General features: G+C 35.6%; 1 long non-coding RNA gene across 1 annotated transcript; it reads right to left on the reverse strand.

Annotated features, from left to right (window-relative positions):
- Positions 1 to 13843: 13843 nt before the first annotated feature.
- Positions 13844 to 18632, reverse strand: LOC114317758 (uncharacterized). The gene is made up of 4 exons (XR_014338803.1): positions 18350 to 18632; positions 17977 to 18097; positions 16893 to 17024; positions 13844 to 16776 (listed from the first exon to the last, which is right to left on the reverse strand). It is a non-coding gene; the product is annotated as an uncharacterized LOC114317758 (long non-coding RNA).
- Positions 18633 to 19272: the final 640 nt, after the last annotated feature.

The raw sequence follows: 19272 nt of genomic DNA on the forward strand, positions 1-19272 counted from the left end.
GGAATCACAAAATCTAGCATGTAAATTGTAAATTATGAACGATTGGAAGTGCAATCCCACATGCAAGCATGTTTTTGTTGAGTTTCATGGGAATGAGCACTAATTGCATCATTAGAAGTGAAAATGAAAGTCAAAATGGGCATGAATGTTGTTTATTAAAAATGGGAACCTTGAATGCATGAGTTTGAGTTAATTTGGGACATGCATGTGATCAATTCGTGAAATTGAACTCCATTGTGTTGTAATTTGGTGTTGGTACCATGTTAGTACAAGCATATGTGAGATTTGAGCCATCATATGCAATAAATGTGGTTGAAATGTCGAATTTGAGCTCAAGAACACATTCCGGAAAACCCAAAAATTTGATGTCCGCTCGAGCGAGGAAACCGCTGCTTGAGCGTGAATTTCGTGCTCCCAGTATTTTCTACAGACCATGATGTTCGCTCGAGCGGGGAAGTTCACGCTCGAGCAGGGAGCTATGTAGGATGGACTTCCGCTCGAGCATCCAAGTTCCACGCTTGAGCGTAAAAATGACATAATCAGTACTTTTGCAGACCTCATGGGTCCGCTCGAGCGGGAAAGTCTACGCTCGAGTGGGGACCCTGCTTTTTGAAATTTTGAAAGTGTATTTTGTGTTTCGTTTTCCGTTCTCTTTCACTTGCAAGCACTCTTAGGCATGCATTAAACATTGTAATTAAGTTAAAGAGATAAGAATGGAGCCTAAAGAGGAATATGTGAATTAAAGAACGGATTGAATCGGTTGTGACCCTTATTTGCTATATGATGTGTAGGATCAAGCTCTAGGGCAAATCCACAAGCTGATCACTGTGAGTAATATCGATATTTGAAACTCGTCATTTGTCTAATTGCTTATTTCTTATAAGCCTTATAAGTTGTCGGTTTGAATTATGGACAAATGTTTGATATGACATGAATGGATGGGCCGAAGGCCGTTTTGACATGAATGGATGGGCCAGAGGCCGTTTTGACATGAATGGATGGGCCAGAGGCTGTTTGGACATAAATGAGTGGGCTAGAGGCCGTTTTGACAGGAATGAAAGATAAATGGGCCAAAGGCCAGTATGTTTGAAACCACAGTCACTTGACTTAAATTGTGTATATAAATGTTAAATAAAAATGTGAATTGGGCCCAAGGCCGTTCGGAGTATGTTGTTCTACATATCGTTTGTATCTTCTTATTTGATATTATTCACTGGGCTATCGCTCACGCTCATTCATGTGTTTGTAGGTGAGCTAAGAGAGTTCCAGACCCAGCCCCAATGAAGTTTGTGTGGAACAACCGAGTTTTGGAGAGTCAGCCCCGGTGTCTCACGCACGAGACTCGTCTTCGCCTTTCTGCTATGCTATGTTATTTTTGTCATGTTGGCGAGGACTTTGCATATGTCTGTATATAGTTTTCATGGGTTGACTTAGTTTTTGGATGATCCTATTTGTACAGAACTTATGCTAGTGTATTTCTGTTGTGAGTTATTAATGTATATGTGTTTGGTTGTTTGGATGTGCCATGTAAGCACAACTCTACGGACAAAGTTTTGAACTGCTTCTGTTTGGCCCCCTTTAACTCTGTTAAAATACGTTTGGTTTGGTTTGAGGCCGTAGGTAATCTCATGATTACCGGCCGGTTATGTCCTCAACCCATGGGGGCGAGTTTGGGTCATGACACATAAGCAACGATAAGGTATATACATATAAATATTAGAATATAAGTACATAACAACCACGAATACCCTTAATTTCAAAAGCTTGTTCCATTACATTACATCCCAAAAGAAAGTTTAAATCTTCATATGAACCTTACAAAATATCAAAAGGGTAATATCTGCTTTTCTAAGATAGCCAAAAGTCTTCGAAGGTTTCAGGCTCGTCGTCTCCAGCTATAAGCTCCTCTTCGGCACCTGGCATGATACGCCGTAAGCTTTGAATGCCCAGTAAACACACACACACCTCGTCCCTTTTTCCTAGTCCAATACACAATCACAAATATAACATCAAGTAGTAAAGCATGATACTCAACTAAATAAATAAAGGGTTATAAGTGAGATGTTAGTAAACTAGAAATCCCCCAAAGAGATTTCGTCCTCCCAACCACAAGAATCAGACGCGGATTATTCGGTATGCCCCCTCTTTTGCTTCTTTGTTGCAGAACTAACCTCGGATGCCTACCAACGGTTATATACCCCGTAGCGCCAACCGCAGGGTCTCAAAAGAGACGGTAACAATGAGCCTTGCCCAAATCCCTCCACACACCAAACCACATAGGGTCCGAATACAACCGCTCCGTTCAAGTGTTCCGAAAACCACTTGCACAAGACTTAGGTTCCAAATAGGGAACGCATCCCAACAATCTATACATCACACATCATCATCATTTCATTACTCAAGTGATTGAAAACTCAATACCATCCCAATTAAGTTTTCCGTTGAGTCAAATGTAATGTTAGACCAACTTAACAATATAATAATATCCACATAAGCATGCATCATTAAGATGAAGAAGATAAAGAACATAACCATAACACATATAATATCATGCCAAGATATGATCATAAGCTAATAAGCATTGTCATGAACACAGGAGTATAAAACATCCATGCAGAATAGAATTTCCAAATTCAATATCACATAAGGATTAGAATGAAAGGGCTATTTTAGAATTTTTACCGGACTCGGCCTTCCTATGGTTTGTAGAGAATTTAATATAGTTTCCAGAACATATTTCGAAAATGGGATAGCTTTTCTAGATTTTAAGTTATTTAGAAAACACTCCAGCGCTGTCCAGATTCGTTGATCGTTACGAAAATTTGATTTTCTTGCAAACCGCTCACTATTTTTCAATGAAACCAATTTTATTTGAAAGATAACTCCTTAAGGAAGATTTTGAAATAAAATAGAGGTCCAGAATAATTTTATACATTTTTCTAGAAATTTTGAAAGTGGGCTGCGAAAACAGATTCTAAGGTACAATGCCCAAAACAAGAAATTTTATGAGAAAAGGGATCCACTAAGGGAAAATTTTCTTCTCTTTTGTGATGAAAACATGCAAACTAACTTATATTTAACTCAGAAAATTTTCTTGAAAGTGTGTGTAGACACCCATTTTTGACCGTCCTCAAGACTTGGACGTCACCGCTTGAACACCCGGTGATCATCCTTGTTTGTGTTCGTCTTGAGTTCCCGGAGGTCTCGGCTACGCGCCTTGCCTCAGGACCTCTCGACTCGACTGTTTTATGTCTGGTTTTGCACCAAACACTTGTGTTTTGCCTTGGAGGGGCAGGGAATGGCTTGTGAGCCATCCCCACACATCACCGGCCATGGCTTGAGGCCACCGGCTGTGTTTTGCTTCCACCGGCCAAATGTTTGGCCGGCCGGCACTATAGATGGCCGGCCGGCTATCTTTTTTTGGTCAATTGCATTTTTGGCCGGCCGACTACTGTGCATCTGCTTTTGCAGATATTTTTGTGCAGCTGGCATACACTGTCACCCCCTCCATACGTGTATGGAGGGATTGCCCTCTTGTTAGCTTCCTTTGGAAGCTTTACAAGACTAATGGTCTATAAAAGAGAACCCCTTCTCTCTTGTTCTAGGGTTAGACAACTTAGACAACATTTTCAGAGCTTGAGCTTTAGGGTTAGGGTTTACATATATCCTCTATCTCTGTATCTCTCTCTCTATTGTGTTTAGTGTGTGTTTTAGTCTCATTTTTGTGCACAAACACCCACCATCACACCTTTTCTTAGTTACTGAGGTACCAGAGGTCTTTCCTTGAAGCTTTTGGACTGGTTTGGAACCAAAAGAGCTGCTGGAACATTGTTTGTGAAGAGGGTCTACAAGGGTAAGACTTTTGTCCCTTTTTACCCCATTTTTGCAAAGCTTTTTAGCCTATCTTACATCTGTTTTTGAGCTTAACATATAACATAGAAAAGTCTTGTTTTTATCTGTTCTAAATAGTTTGTTAAGGGTGTTTTAAGCTTTGGGGTTGTTTGACCCCTCTTAAGGCTTGTTTGGCCTTTGTTTTGTGCCATTTTGGGTGAGCTCCGGGACCATTGTGTTTGGGCCTCCTCACCACTGAAATCTTGAGGGATTTCAGAGGTGAGGATGGTGCCTTGAGATCCTAGGAAGGAGAGGGCCACCCCCTCTCCTTGTCGTCCTTGAAAAGGGCCATTTTTGCCTCTTTAGTGAGTATCATGTTTAGGTTCATGTTGGCCATGCCTTGACTGATATTTATGCTTATTATGTAATGATATAGCTCTGTTTTTAGTTGGTTTTGGTACACCATGCTTGCTTAGCATACATGCCTTGTAATGCCATGATTTGCCTCAATACATGCATAGCATTTAGACTACCATGCTCATGTGTTTTGACTAAGCTTTGTGAAACTTACATGCATATTTTGATGTGCTAAGGGACTATTTTAGGTCATTTGAGTCATTCATGTCTTGCTTTGTATAGCTACCATGCAATCCCTCTTGAATGCCTTAAGCTTTGGCCTCTCTAGCATGCCATCGTTGCTTTGTTTCAGTGGTTTGGAATCACTTGGTATGTTATTTTAGACCTCATGACATGCTTGCATACTTGCCTTTGATGCCTCTTTGATGCCTTATGAGGTTGTGCCTTATGCTCCATGTTTGGTCATTGTGCATGCCCTTGAATTTAAGTCATTTAGATGCCATCTAAGTGGTCTTTAGGCTTTGTTTTAATATGCTAAAACTCTATTTTTGGTCATTTAATTCATGCCATGTTTGGTTTTGCTAAGGGTAGTTCAATACCTCCTTAGCTTGCCTTGAGTTTTGGACCTCTAATTGCATGCTTATGCTTGTCTTGTTGGCTTGGTTTGGCACCATTTTAACATGATTTTCAGAGCTTATGTTACATGTCATTAGTCCATGTTTTTGTACTTACAAGTTGTCTTCATATGCTTAAGTGTTGGACCATATTTGCATGCACGTGTGTGTGTGTGTTGGACCTCACTTCCATAGTATTGGCCACTGATTTTGGCAAGCTTGCAAGCTACCCATGTTAGTTTAAGCCCACCCCTTTGCATGTTGTTGTATGCCCACCTTGTATGTTGTTGCATATTTGTGTGTTGTTGCATGATTGGAGTTGCATGATTGAATGAAGTCACATGCTTGCTTGCATGCTCGAACACCCACATTGTGCCTTGCATACTTGTTAGTTGCATCGTCTCATGCCCTATACCTTGCATGACCATTGTATGCCTTGTATGCTTCTTAGCATTGTCCATGTTGCATACTAGTCGACATGCTTAGGATTGCATTGCATTGGCATGCATGTTTCGCCTCTTGAATTGCTTGTGATAGAGGTTGAGTTCAATTTGCTTGATTATGTGCATTGCATTCCATATCAACATGCATACTTGATTCTTTGGGCCATCATGCATGGAAATGCGTGATTGGTGGCCCAAGAATCGAGGCCCATCCTCCTTTGAGTCATAAATATGATAAGGAGTGTGGTTGGTGCATACATTGCGTGAAATGCATTGCCATGCCAAGTTCTGTCCTCTGCTGCTGTCAAACCAGTTTTTGCAGGAAGATTTGGCCGGCTGGCCATCTTAAGTGCCGACCGGCCATCCATAAGTGGCCGATGGATTGATTTATGGCCGATGACCATTCTACATGGCCGGTGACTATTCCTCACGGCCGGTGGTGGTCCACAGCACTCAGAGAAGCAACCCTGGGACTTGTGCAGTCTTCAGAGAAGCAGAACAGTCAAAGTAGAGGCAACTTGTGCATGACAGTGACTTTCAGAGCGGAGCCGAGCACGCATCGCATTGGACCCTCTTCCTGAGGCTGTTTATTGCTTAAATTAGATTAATTTATTTGCTTAATTAATTAGGTGGTTTGTAATATTTAATTAGCTTGTTAGTTAGTTAAATTGTATTATTCTTTCGGTCCCTCCGAGTGAGGGCTAACTTGTAATAAGTATGGGTGCGTGTGTGCATGTCTTCCAATCTCCCACTTCTTTCTCCCTTTTACTTACCTGCTTTTGATGGTTAGTATTAGGGCATATTTAAATTAGCATACCTTATGCTATGCATGCGTGCATCCATATATTTGTCCTACATGCACCGGGCTCGGTACATCATACTAACTGCACTTGTATTTCAATTTCAAGTTGAATACATGTTAGTTGCAGCATTTCACATGCCATCATTAGGATAGCCGAGCCTATTGTAGTTACATCTTGCATGTGTTGCATTAGCCATCTCAACATGAACTAGGATCATGAACATGATTACTAACTAGCTTCTGTTCTGGCTTGGAGTACTCGGTAAGCATTTATGCTTTAGCATACCGCATGCGTGTGAGTGTTGCCATAATAACATGATTACCATGAGGCTAGATGCTTATTTGATGAACTGCTTGAATGCTTGCGGATGAAGGTTGGATTGTTTGAGTTGGGATAACTCGTTGAAATCCGTACTTTAGCCTACTTGTGAGTAACAAATTCCAAAGCGTTTTCCAAACAAACAGATATGCAATATTTTGTTTCAAATTAGGCGATCTAGTCTATACTTGTTTGCTGTGCGCATAACGTAATAAATCTAGGCTAATAACCGGAATAAGAAAGCATAACGTTTTCAAAATAGGATATCACGGTTAGTAGAGGCCGATCTTCGGATCGGGCGAGAGGGGGTGCTCATAGCTGACCTTCCCCAATCATACCCAAGTTCCCGAGCCGAGGCAACTTTGGTGATGACGGACACGTGGCCTTTGGCACCGAGTCAGGGTTTCCTAAATTCCCCTATAAAAAATATTTAGGTGGTGACTCTGTATCTGGCAAAGTAGTCCATGTTTGGCACTTCTTTTCTAAAAATCTATTTTTCTCAAAACAATTTGCCGGATTTGAACTCTTTGGTTTAGATTAAGAACCGTGACAAATTGAGTCCGAACTGTAGTGAGGCCCAAGGGCGCGTCTACAGTGTGCCTTTGGAAAGTTTGAGAGATTGGTATGAAAAAGGTGGTTTTGTGCCGAAATGAGGGAAAATCCAAGAGAGGTAGGATCAAGGCTCAACTCTTATCATTTTTAACACAAGTAACTAATCAATAATACATCTAAAAACATTATTTAAAACCTTTAAGAACATGTATTTGAAAAAGGAAAAATGAAAGAGAAGGTTGTGTTGTGGCTTACTTGCTAAGCTTTGAACAAGATGGCTCTCTTCTTCCTTCCTCTCCCTCTCAAGACTTCTCTCTTGCTCTCCTACCTCTCCTTTAGGCCGAATGTGTGTGTGAGTGTGTTGCTTGTGTTTACCATGCTAGGAAGTGGTGATATTTATAGGCAAATTTTGGTGTAAAAAGACATAAAGGCCCACTAGTTGGAATTGGATGGAAAAATTAGGATTTACTTGGAGTCTAATGGAATAGGAGTGATTAGGGAGCTTAATCATGGGATTAGACAATATCTAGTTGGTCTTAAGTTGAAATGAAACTAGCATTGGAAACAAAACCCCAAGTTTAGGGGTACTAGGTGTTAGGGTTTCTAGAAGACCATGATTACAATTCTTGCAAATAGGTTCCTCACATCTTCGTAGGGTGGCCAGCCATTAGGAAGGGTGATGGGGCTATTTTTTTATTCAATTTAGGTACTAGGGACACATCTCCCAATGTATATATATATATATAGATCTCAATTTGATTTAATATATATATGTTTGATATATATACATATGTATACATAAATATCTTACATATATATACCTTTATGTATATTTATAATTTTGTGGGAGGTGCGACAATGGTAAATGGGTTGGTACTGGTGATGACACGAGTAGAAGGTAAATTAGAAGGCAGTGAGGCTGTAGAAGATGGATCAATTAGAAGGCACTGAGGGTATTTTTGGCATTTCATAATTTATATTGAGTGACATCAGCACTTTTTGTTAGGTCTTGTAACGACAGTCATGGATTGAGAGAATCTTAATAATGTCAATTAAAGGAAGGAAGATTTTTGTAATTATTGAAATTACATAAAAAATCACTTTGCTTGGTTTGAGTTTTCTGAAAACACTTTTTAGAAAATTTTACTTTTTGTTTTCCGTATTTTTTTTTTGTTTTTACTAAATTTTTTTTAATATTTTAAACATATTTTTTTTAATTTTTAGACACACCTAACATAAACACACTTAAAAAGTATAATTTTTGTGAAAAAATATTTAAAAAATTCACTAAATACCATAAATAGATGAATAAATTTTTTAAATTTTAAATATTTTTATAAATATATAATTATTTTATGAAAATTTCATTCAATGCTAATTTTTTCTATTTTTTAGTAGACACGAGTCTCAAATAATATAGGATAAATTACACTTATCTCCCAAGAGGTTTTTGACAAACATAGAGATCTCCCATGTGGTTTTAGTAATTACAGAAATCTCCCATACTTTAATTGACAATATTAAGATTTTCCCAATCTATCAATTTTGCACAAATGACGTTATTTTCCTATACAAAATGACCATATTACCCTTTTATTTGAGTACTAAAAGATGAAAATATCCTTTGATTGTTAACCCACTCTTCACCATGTTCAACTTTGTTTGTTTGTTTGTTTTTTTTTTTTATATATTTATTTATTTGTTTTTTGTTTTTGTTTGGCAGATCAAAACGAAAGAGAGAAGCTCCTCATCGCCGGCACCATTAGGGCATCTTCTTTCTCTTTTTATTTCTGTCGTATGTTGTTTTTCGTCTGCCACCTCCGTCTTTCCTCTTTCTCCTTCTATTCTTCTCTATCCACTCCATCTCCTCTGCCATTTGTCGCCTGCTTTTCCTCTTCCCCTCCTCTTCTTCTTATTATTTCAAAACCCTAATCCTAGATCTATGGTTTTGAGAGCGGTGATGGAAACAAAGTTGGGTCACAATTTGGGTTTGGGACAGTATATGGGTTGCGATCAGAAGAAAAAGAAGAAAATGAGGAGGAGGAAGAAAAGAAGAAAAGGGGCACGATTTTCTCGTTCCTTAGCTACCTACTAATGATCAAGTTCAGGCCACCCAGTCCTACCTCGAATCATGGAAACACCAAATCCAAAGGCACCAACCATCTCTCTCTCTCTCTCTCTCTCTCTCTCTCTATATATATATATATATATATGTGTGTTTGGGTCATTTTTTTTTGCTAATTTAGTGCAAGAAAGTTGAAAATTTTGCTTTAGATCAATTGGGTGTATATCTAGAATGTGCTCTTTAATATTTAATTTTTGATTTGTATATATATATATATATATGTATATGGATTGTTGGGAAAATGTTTAAAGAGAAAATAATAAGTTATCAGGTTTGGTATTTTGCTATTTTGGTTTAAGAATGTTCAAAATTTTGCTTTGTATCAGTTGGGTGTTGGTTTGGATTGAATTTTTATTTATTATTTATTTTCTAATATTTTTTGGGTGACCAAATGGAACATAATTGATTGTTTTTCTTTATAATGAGTTATGGGGCAGAGTTAGTTTCTTATCATTCATCTACTGCAACATATTTTTCTCTTTCTTCTCTCAAGACCCATAACCCATTGTAAATTAGATCCCATCTTTCTAAATTTTATACTCTTCATTATTTCTTTTCTTTGCCTTTCCTTTTTTTTTTCTTTTTTTTTTTCATTTCTCATGACTGCAACAAAAGATTTTTTACTCAATTTTTTTGACCTTCGATGTAAACCTCATCTCTCTTTGTAGAATTGATTTTTGAAATCAAACACAAATGGGTTAAGGCAACGGTGGTGGGTTTAATAAATCTAGTGGGGTTGAGGCATTAGGGGTGAGTTGTTTAACAGATTTGTGGGTTTAAGGTGTGAATGTGGTTTGCGGTGGGTGGTTTGTGGTGGGTTTGGTCAGTTGCATCTTACATTATGTAATATATATATATATATATATATGCTTGATTGAATTAAAAAAAAAATTGATTTAATATATATATGTTTGATATATATATACATATGTATACATAAATATCTTACATATATATACCTTTATGTATATTTCTGATTTTGTGGAAGGTGCGGCAATGGTGAATGGGTTGGTACTGGTGATGACACGAGTAGAAGGTGAATTAGAAGGCAGTGAGACTGTAGAAGATGGATGAATTAGAAGGCAGTGAGGGTCTTTTTGGCATTTCATAATTTACATGGAGTAATATCAACACTTTTTGTTAGGTCATGTAAAGACAGTCATGGATTGAGAGAATCTTAATAATGTCAGTTAAAAGAAGGAAGATTTTTGCAATTATTGAAATCACAAAAAAAATCACTTTGCTTGGTTTGAGTTTTCTGAAAACACTTTTCAAAAAATTTTACTTTCTTTAATATTTTAAGCAATTTTTTTAATTTTTAGACACAGCTAATAAAAATACATTTAAAAAGTATAATTTTTATGAAAAAATATTTAAAAAATTCACTAAATACCAAAAATATAAAAAAATATGAAAATTCAATACATTTTTTTGGTATATTTTTGTGTATTTATTAATTTTTTAAAATATATTTTAATAAATATTTTATTTTTTAAAATATATTTTAATAAATATTTTATTTTTTAAATACATCTAAATAAGATATATTTAAAAAAATAAAAAAATACTTAAAATTTAAAAAATATTTATTAAAAATAAAAAATTATAAAAAATAAAAAGAATATAATTTAAAAAATTCAAATCAAACGCACTAATTGTTTTTTTTCAAAACCTATGAGGCGATATGTATCTCGAAAGGGGGAGTCTGTGCTCAAAAAGAAAGGGCGAGTGAATATTCTCCAACAGTAGCTATCAAGAATACATTGTGATAGTAAAAATTTATTTGTAAAGGGTGCTTGTGGGCCCTACAAATGAAAATTCTGTTTTGAATTTCGAGCTGTTTTTGAATTTCTAGTTGGGTGATTTTTTGATAAATTCTTTTTTTTAAGTGTTTTATTACATTTAATTCATATATTTTTTTTTTTAGTATTTCATTAAGTCTTGTTTTATATAATATGATTAAATTATCATTTTTAATTTTGTTGTATATGTTTCTATTTTGAAACTAATACATAACAATAGTCCATTAATTTATAGAGAAAATCTTTCTCTCATTCTAAAGAGAGAATATTTTCTTTATTCTATAGAGAAAATCTCTCTGATTCTAAGCCGAAATTCTCTCCCACATTCCATAGAGAAAATATCAAATTATGAATTTTGAACTTTTTTATAATTTTAAAATTTTAAAAATAACTCAACAAAAAAGTTGAATGAAAATTAAAATATAATGTGAATGTTCACAGTAAACAATAAACGTACAATTAACTTTTGAAAAAAAAAACACATATTAAAGTATAATGTAAATGTACACAACAAATAACAAACATACAACTAACCTTCAAAAAAATAAAATTCATATTAAAATATAATGTGATTGTTCACAATTTATAATAAACATACAAATAGCCTTAAAAAAAATAATTCATATAAATGTAAACATTTACACTACAACGTAAAAATATAAAATAAAATTGAAAAAAAGTGAGAATCGACTATTTCAATTGTTTAATGGTAATAAAAATCATTATTTAACTAACAAGTATAGTAACAAAAACAACAAACATACAATTAACTTTCGAAAAAAAAAAAACTTATATAAAATACAATATTGTGAGTATTCACAATTTACAATTAATATATAACTAATTTTTTGTTTTATAAAAAAAATTCATACCAATGTGAACATTCACACTGCAATGTGAACACATAAAATAAAATTGAAAAAAGTAAAAATTGACTATTTCGATTGTTCAACGGTAATAAAAATAATTATTCAACCAACAATATAGTAAAAAAAATAACAAAATAGAACTAACTTTTAAAAAACTTAAAAAAAAAAAAAACACATACCAAAATGCAATGTGAACGTTTATAATTTACAATTAACATACAACTAACCTTAGAAAAACTAATTTCATACCAATGTGAACATTCACACTGCAACATGAAACAAAATTGAAAGACAAATGACTATTTCAATTTTTAATGGTAATAAAAAATGATTGCTCAAATAACAAGTATAGTAACAAATAACCAATAGACTTTCAAAAAATGTGAAATGTATACATTCACATTGATTGACAACAATAGAAACAATGGCGGCAATAAAATTAGAAATTCAAAAAAAAAATCATCACTCTAAACATAAAAAAAAAAAATATTACCCACATCCTCATCTTCATCATCATTACTATCATTAACAATCTATGTAATTTCACAATTCCACAAATCCAAATCAAACCAAATTCACATTTGAAAAATATGTTTGTAACAAAATTAACTGGATAAAAACAGAGTTTCGACTTACAATAATGGAAAAACATAGAATTTTAAACACAGAGCAACAATGAACGAACACAAAACATCAAACACAAAGTGACAATGGAGGAATACAAAATTTCACAACAACATTGGAGGAACATAATATTATTTTACCACCATTTGTAAACTAGAGTTTCTAACACTACAAAAATTTCGATTTTTTGCAATGGCAAAATGCTGTCTCAAATACTCAAAATGCCGCCTCAAAAACTTTTTTGCGACGGCAATTGACTTTTAGCGATGGCAAGTGGGGGGTCACAACAAAGGGCGTTGCTAAAAGGTTTTAGCGACGGTACAATACCGTCGCCTTTTTTTTGTGATGGCAAAGTTGCCTTTTTGCGACGGAATTCTGCTGTCGGCTTTAATATGTAAAAATCTGAGATTTTTTGAGATGGTACTGTGTTGTCGTCGCTAAAAGTGTTATTTGCGACGCCAAAAATGCCGTCACGAAAGTGTTTTTATTGCGACGGAAAACCTGCCGCCGCTAAAAGATTATTTAAGACAGCACAACGTGCCATCGCTAAAAGAAAGAACACCGTCGCGAAAGGTTTTTTGTTCAACTGTTGCCAATATCTTTTGTGACGGCATTGCTTACGTCGCAAAAAAATCTGGTTCTAATGTTTTTTAAGACGATGTGGTGCTGTCTAAAAAAAAAACTACAATAAAATTATTAAAAATATCAAAATTTCCTGTATTAAATGAAAAATAACTGAAAAAGAAACCAATAATTAGAAAATAATATAAAAATTTCAGTATAAAAATAGCAATTCATCCATAATAAAAATATTCTTCCATTCATAACAACACATCAGTAAAATTATCCCACTACATAATGTTGCATAATACATATACAATGTTTAAATACATAATGTTGTTCATAATTCAAAATAACGTAAATAAAAAACAAAAGTTTTCCTCATGATTCTTCTGTGGATAACAAAAACAAAAGTTAGTCGCAATCTTCACACGCCTGCATTCCACAAGAAGCAAACTGCTACTCGAGAAATATCTGAAAACAAAAAATAAAAATAATTAATGACAATATAATTATGTGTTAATATCTTAATTACAAAAAAATATAAAAAATTAATTACTATATAATTACAAAGATAATTAAGTAAATAATTTTGGCTAGACAGAAATTCGGCTCTAACTCCCAAACTGGGAACCCGATTGGAGTCCCGTTTTTTTCCACAAGTCTCTCGTGGCTAGGCGGTCATGTGTGCCAAGTTTTGTGCTAAACTGACGCTGTTTGGTGATTTTGGGAGCGTCAACACCTTGAATTCAAGTTTCTTAAGGAACTAGTTTGCTTAGTGTCACGACCCCAACCCGCCCCCATGGGTTTAGCACCGTAACCGGCCAGTAATTCGTGATTACCGAAGGCCTGCTTAACAGTAAAGACAGTAATACAGAGTACAGGGGCTGGCGGAAGCCAAAACAGTAATAAAAGATGTCTAATGAGCTGTGACAGTCTGTATACAAAAAGACTTTTATAACACATTCACATTCAGAACAAAAGCAGTATGTACATACATATACAACCATTCAGGTTATGGACCAAATCCCTACAATAACAGTACAGTACAGGTACATCGGTCTATACAGTATTACAAAACAGAGACAGGAGGGTAAACTAAGACACCCCAAAAAGCCTAAGCTTGAACACACTTGGAACCTCGTAGTGAGGCACGTTGGTTGGCTTGACAAAAAAGGCGTTTAACCCAACGCTCTAGCTCCGATCCTGTACCTGGACACCTACATATATATATAAACAGTAAACTAAAGCCCAGTAAATAACATATGCGTAAAGAGGTTAAGAATGAATGTCCTTTCAGTATTTAAAATAGTCAGTTATAACAGTATATCAGTCATTCAGTCATAGCAGTCATATGTGGTACATCCCATAGCAAAACAGTACAGTAGGTCTTAACAGACTGAACAGTCAGTTGATGGCCATCATATCAGTAAACAGTAGTGGTTCCAAACATGAGAACCGACAGAGATCTCTGTGACAGTAGCAGTACAGTACAGTAACAGTAAATTGCTATGGATGCCACGAATACAATTCGCAAATAGGACAAGCATTCATTCAGTAAGAAATATCATTTCAGAAAGCAGTACAGTTGATCATTCAGAAAATATTCATGATTGAATATATCTTTCCAACATTGTTACTCACAGAGTTATGGGTTACAAATAGGCTAGTGAGCGTCCTCGGATGCCAACCCTACACAGTCACAGAACGAACACACACTAAGTTACACACTTGGGAATCAATGACATAGTCCCTATCTTGACTCAGTGTGGTTCTACATCAATATCCTCACTAAGATGCCTTAAACTAGGCCTAGGAATGCCTAGGATGAAATAAGGATGCAAAGATGCACTTTAAAACACTTTTCAGAATTTTCAGAAAACAGGGGTCTCGCTCGAGCGTGGCTTTCTACGCTCGAGCGGACATACAGACAAAGGAGCTCCGCTCGAGCTTGACTTTCCTCGCTCGAGCGGACTGCAAAAGTACTGGATGCATGAAATTCACGCTCGACGGGCGCTCGACCCCCGCTCGAGTGTGAGACACAAGTCCTCGCTCGAGCGTGCATTCCCTCGCTCGAGCGGACTGTAAACACATGCAAAGTACTAGATACACGCATTTCACACTCGAGCATTACTTTACTCGCTCGAGCGGACTGCATGAACTCAGAGTGTACGCTCGAGCGTGAAGTTCCTTGCTCGAGCGTGGATCCAAAATCTGGAATTTCCAGATTTGTCTCCAAGCATGAAACTCAACATTCAACACATCAAAACTCAACTTCTTGAGCCCATTTTCTGGAAAAACACTTTAAACCCATAATATAACATGTTTTGAAGATCAATTTGTAAGATCAAAGCCTAATGGTGAGTCAATTGAACACCATTTTCAAACAAAACTTCATGATCATGATGAACATAAAACATGCAAGTGTTCAATTGAGATCAAAGCTTCCAATACATGATCAAATGAGTCAATTCACTCCAAAACATGATGAATTCATGAACTATAACCCAAATATGGACATGCGTGTGAGGATTCTAAGAAAACAACCTCAAAATTCAACAATGTATACATGCATGCATGATTTAAGCTTCAGTTCAACATTTTAAACCAAATCTTGACTCTAAACTCTAATTCACCAAGAACCATGCAAGAAGTAACTCAAATTCATAATGGAGAAGATGAATATCCTACCTTATGTCCTCAATTTCAAGTCTAGAAGCTCAATTATGCAATCTACTCTTCAAATCTTCTATGTCTCAAGCAAATTTTGTTGAAACCAAAGCTCTCCTAACTCTCTCTCTCCCTCTAGTCGGTTTGGCTCAAGAAATGGGCTGAAGAAATGTGATGCCAAGCCTAGGTAAATCAAGACTAATAGATGGTTTACCATTGTCCACTAATGGCAATTTGGTAAATAACTCAAATTGATGTAATACAACTTTTTAATCTAATTTAATCATACCAAATCAAATTTCAACTAAATTTATCATAAAATCACATTAATTCTAATTAGCATAAAACACTAGTCAGTTTCAGATTCGGTCGCCGATAAGGCCTTCAATTTGCAGTTTAAAACATAAAACATGAACAGATCAATTAACAGTCAAATAGATAGATTTGCATTTAAACTAATACACTCAATCAATCAGTTCAGAATTTCAGTCAATCAGTTACTTAATCATATTTAGTCACAGTTTAGCAGTAATCAGTAGTATTATCAGTAAACAGTGGTGAGGGTTGTCACACATAGAGTGAAATCCGACTTTAACTCCCAAATCGGGAATCCGATTCGAGTCTCATCTTCTCCCACAAGTCTCTCGTGCCTAGGCGGTCGTGTGTGCCAAGTTTTGTGCTACTCCGACATCGGTTGGTGATTTTGGAGTATTAACCCCTCGAATTCTAAGTTTCTTAAGAAACTAGTTTGCCTAGAGTGAAATCCGGCCTAACTCCCAAACCGAGAACTCGATTTGAGTCCTGTCTTCTCCCACAAGTCTCTCGTGCCTAGGCAGTGGTGTGTGCCAAGTTTCGTGCTACTCCGATACCGTTTGGTGATTTTGGGGAGTCAACACCTTAAATGAAAATTTATTTTTTTAGTATGTGTTTGGTTAAGATAATTTTTTTGAGAGAAAGTTATAACATATAACAACTTTCGTGAGAAAATAAATTTTCTTGTATTTTTTACAAGGAATTAGAACCTAAATTACAATAATGATGTAGGTCGTCTCAACTAAAAATGAGAGACTAAATTGAAATTTTAGGAGGAAGTTTAACGGTGGAATATGTAATTACCCAGAATGTAGTTTCAAAATTGATGTTAACTACACATTTATTATATAAGAGTACATACCCAAGAAGCCCATGCCAGGCCATAAAACAATGCCTGTGCATTTAAAAAAAAAAAAAACACTTCCATGAGATAAAATTTATACATACTTTTGACTATGATTAAGTCCAGAGCTGCAAGGACTTAAATTAAGTAAATAAAGGACAACTCACATGAGCTATTGATGAAAGTAAGGTTGTGCCCATCATGGACCCAGATATAGATCCTATTGCCCAACATAATGTGTTTAAGTTGTTCCATGTCCAATCCTCACCACTCAGTTGTTTATTCAATTTCTTCAGCATCTATATCATCCCAGGAAGGAAAGAAACATTTACAGGTAACTGGATGGCATAGTCCGATAAATTCACTATTAAGAGCACAGTAACGCACAACTTCCTACTTGAAAAGCATATCCACGAATTGCTGAGTAAATAACCTACAATAATTTGAACTCCGAATAATTTTGAGTTTTGTTTGATCATATTATTGCTATATCCAGGCATATCCACACAAGGGCAGAAAACCAAAACATGATCAAACAATACAGTGTCATCTTTTCATGCTATTGCCGTGAATACATATTCATACAGGTACAACCATTATATATCTATCTAGGAGATATTGTAGCACAGTAAAAAAGGTGAACAATAAGGGCAATTCAAGGACATTAATACCACTATTTTCTTGATATTCATATTGTATCCAGAAAAAGTGCCCCTAAAAACCATATGATCATTAAAATTAATCACATCAGTTGTGCAGATAGTTGGTCAAAGCACACATAGAAGCTATGCTATCTCAAAGAAGACTCTCAAAAACAACTTCCTTGGGCAGATAATAAATAATAAATAAATAAATTATGTGTTTGTGTGTGTGTATGTACATTTACGAATTTAGAGAAAATACACAAACAAACATAGACTCTTGGAGATTTTTAGGACCTAGTTCATTTTAAATTAGCAAATTTAATATTTTAAAAAAAATAAAAGTAGCAAAACTGCATGAAAATATCTAAAAAATTCAAATTCAAATTGATCATAAAAAAGGAGTATAAACGCAAAGAAACATGTAGGTTAGAGTAGTAAGGAGAATATAAGTGAGATCAGTAGGATTTGTGTAACATACAGGCTTGGAAGGCTCGAGGATTGAAGCCATCCGTAAAGGTTCTTCGAGAAGCAAGTGATTCGAATGCATTTTGGAACAACAATTACTGTCTCTATCTCTCAGATGAAGAACAAGAACAAGAACACTTACCGTACGAAACCGAATCTGAGGATGGCCATGAAGAAATCGAGCAGGTTTTGGCTGCTCCTGAAACAGATCCTGACAACGACTTGAATTGATCCAAGCTCCTCATGCTTGATAACCCTACCAACTTATGCATTTCGAAATTGAACAAAAATGTAAGGAAAAAATCCTAGAATTTCGTTCTCGAAGTTTTGCTCTCAGAGTGTCTTCGACTCTCGAAGTGTAGAGCTTATTCGTTGAATTAAATAGAAGAACAACTGTTGAAATTAGAAATTTGAGTTTGCTCACAAACCAAACACCATAAATCTCAATCCTCTCATGCGTGCGCGCGCACATACACACACATATATGCATATATAGAGCGAGAAATCGATATTACCTCGACCTCAAGCAGAGGAGAGTTAATAGATTGGGATTGGTGAGACTGATTTTGGAGAAGTAAAAATCGGAGGTTTGGAGTTTGTCGAAGGTGAAGACGAGTTTGATGAAATCGAATTTGAGAGGGTATTTGAGATCGCCCTTGGCAATCTGTTCGAGGACGTGAATCCAGGAATCGCGAGAGGAGAGGAAGAAGAAGATTTGGGAGAGATCGGGCTTGGGAACCAGTCTCGACGACGAGGGAGTGTTAGGTTAGGGATTAGGGATTTCAGATCGTGAGAAACAAAATGGGGGAATGAATGGGGGAATTTAGATAGAAATTGCAGGAAAATGAAAAGAATTTCATTTTTTTTTTGTTAAAAAATATATATATTTTGGGTAGTTAATGAATTTATTTTTTTTATTTTTCATTTTTTTAGTTAATGAATTTTTTTTTTATTTTTGATTTTTCATTAAAAATTTATTTGTTTCATTTTTATTTTAATGAAAAAAAATGATATTATTTTTTATTTGGTAGAAGAAAGGGTAATATTTTAATGAAAAATATTTTCTATTAAAATAAAGTTAATTTTTTGTGGTCAATGAAAAATATTTTTTTGCGGCCCATTTTTTTTGGTTACTATAAATCAGGAACTAATTTTTTGTGGTAGAGGAGATAGAGCAGCAGTAGTGGTGAAGGTGGTGAATAAGAAGTGATGGTGGTGGTGGTGGTGGTGGCGGCGAAGGAGATTAGTGGTGAAGATGTGGTAGTGGTAGAGGAGATGGAGTGGCGGTGGTGAAGGAGAGGTAATAGTAGTAGTAGTGGCAATAGTGGTGATAGTGGTGGTAGTGGAGTGGTGGCGATGGTGATAGTAATGTAGTTGTAGAGGTGAAGTGGCAACAGTGATAGCAGTGGTGGTAGTGGAATGACACTTGCAGTAGTGG

This window comes from Camellia sinensis, chromosome 8 (assembly GCF_055761805.1).
Source record: "Camellia sinensis isolate YWXY chromosome 8, ASM5576180v1, whole genome shotgun sequence".
Taxonomy (NCBI): Eukaryota; Viridiplantae; Streptophyta; class Magnoliopsida; order Ericales; family Theaceae; genus Camellia; species Camellia sinensis.